Source organism: Pinus tabuliformis, chromosome 3_1 (genome assembly GCF_031772625.1).
Source record: "Pinus tabuliformis cultivar Carrire ecotype Pingquan chromosome 3_1, CPIR1, whole genome shotgun sequence".
Classification (NCBI taxonomy): domain Eukaryota; kingdom Viridiplantae; phylum Streptophyta; class Pinopsida; order Pinales; family Pinaceae; genus Pinus; species Pinus tabuliformis.
In genome coordinates, this window is record NC_142301.1 from 91,018,059 (window position 1) to 91,020,386 (window position 2,328).

General features: G+C 34.6%; 1 pseudogene; it reads left to right on the top strand.

The window, feature by feature from the left end:
- The first annotated feature begins 1,044 nt into the window (after positions 1 to 1,044).
- LOC149185931 (germin-like protein subfamily 1 member 1 pseudogene) lies at positions 1,045 to 1,734 on the top strand (annotated as a pseudogene).
- Positions 1,735 to 2,328: the final 594 nt, after the last annotated feature.

Here is a 2,328-nt window from a genome sequence, read left to right on the forward strand (position 1 = left end):
CCATGGTATTGTAACAAGACATATTTACAAGTTAATAATATCCACGGTAAAATGGAGGTGAATATCCATGGTTATGAATCTTGTGATATGTTTATTATAAGTATTAAGTTTTAATCTAATTGTTTTATAAAATAAATTAAAATATTATATTGTATAACATTTTTTTAATGAGGTATTGATAAGCCAAGATATTAAAAAGTTAATAACATCCATGATAAAATAGTAAATATTCATAGTTAAGAATCTTATTTATTGTAAATATTAAAATTTTGTGTTTATTCATTAAATTTAAATATAGTTAAGTAATCATTATTGAGCCTAGAGGCTCATATTACAGTCCACTATGATGTGGCATCAAAATTGAAATTTTGCTCATATCAATCAAAATAAAAAATCTAAAAATCTAGAAACACTAAAAATTAAATAACTATACAAAACATTTAAATAATGTCTACTCATAAAAAATTTTGCAAAAAAAAATTGGATATCTCTCAACTCATATTAAATCCATATTTAAAATAAATCTATGTTAATCTTAATGTTATATATATACTTTCTTTTATCTATTTTTTCTTATAATTTTATTAATACAAAGAAAATTATATATTTTCTTTTAAAGTTAAAAAATATCTATACCTAACTTCTAATATATAACGAATAAGGCCTACTCATCTCCTATAATGGGCCTCTACCCAATAAGATAACCATGAATCACTATCATTATGAAGTATCTTAATTATGATCGATATATAGTAGAATTGTTGTTGAGTTTACTTACTTTTTCAGACATGTTGGTTGTCATTAAGCTTTTCATGGAGATATAGCAGATAAATACCCGGCTTTTAGGTTTACCTCAGTCTTAAATAACGTCGAAATCAGTAAAATAGGGCAGCCATGACAACGTGGACTGCCGAACAGCCGAACCTTACGTGAACATTAATTACATGCCAGCGATTCATATAAAATTTCAGTACTACATATCGATACATTACCCTGTGCATGCAGTAGATGTAGGAGTTGGAATAGATTTATCTGCAAATTACCATGGCTTTCCCTGCATCGATCATGTCCTGCGGCAAACCCACTGTGAGCGTCTTCTTCGCCTTACTTCTTTTGATGACGACGGAGAGAATCAAAGCAGATCCAGAAGCGTTGCAGGACTTCTGCGTGGCAGACAACAAGGATTCTCTTTTTATAAACGGACGGCCCTGCCTCAATCCCAATGAAGCTTCTGCTAAAGATTTCACGACATCAGACCTGCGCAATCCAGGGAACATATCAGCAAACTCCTTCGGAGTGAGCACCATTGCTGCTAGTTCACTCAACATGCCGGGCCTCAACACGCTCGGATTGATCATGCTGCGCGCAGATATGGGTATTGGAGGGCTATTTCCTCCTCATATTCATCCTAGAGCCACCGAAATTGTGTACATAGTGGAAGGGACTGTGTTATTTGGCTTCGTCGCTACTAGTGCAAACAGACACTTCTCTCAAACGCTTGAAGCTGGCGATGTGTTCGTGGTCCCCAAGGGAACCCTGCACTACGCCAAAAATGTTGGAAGCAAGAATGCATTTATTTTGGTCGGATTCAACAGTCAAAATCCGGGTGTTTTGACTGTACCCTTGGCTTCTTTTGCTTCCAGTCCGGGCATTCCCCAGGAAGTCCTGGCCAAGTCATTCTTCATTACTTTACAGGAGGTGGAGCAAATCAGAAAGAGCCTGGGAGGCACCTGAACCAGTCAGTCTTAAAAATTGCACTGGCTGTGTGTACGTGTGGAATAATAAAGTGCTTGAATCATGCATCTGAATTTTGTTATTATATCTACCAAATGGAGTTGAATCAGGAAATATGCCATTTTGCAGTGTCTTGCAGGAAACTGTCTTCGTGATTGGGGATTGTTGGGAACATTTTACTTCTACAATTTGCTTCCACCTCAATCCCTTATGATTGAGATTGACTGGATTCTGGAATCCACACGTTTTTGATATTGTAATTTCACCTCCGTTTGGATTAAAATTTAATCAAAATTTATTATATTATACGGTAGCATAGATATTTAATATATGTCGTTAATACTATGACATTGATCAATAGTATTCTTTTGGAGTATTAGAAAGTAGAAAAGCTCTCAGGAGATTTTCGTAAGTTCAATTGCAAATTTAACTATGGAAATCCGAATGTGAAAAATATGAAATTGAATAGGGGTTCGAGACGATATGTTCAATGAAACAACGACACTAAAAGTAGAGTCGACACAATGTTACAGCGAACAATTAAGAAATTCTTCTCCTCACTTTCTCATTTTGATACAGGTTATGACCATTAAT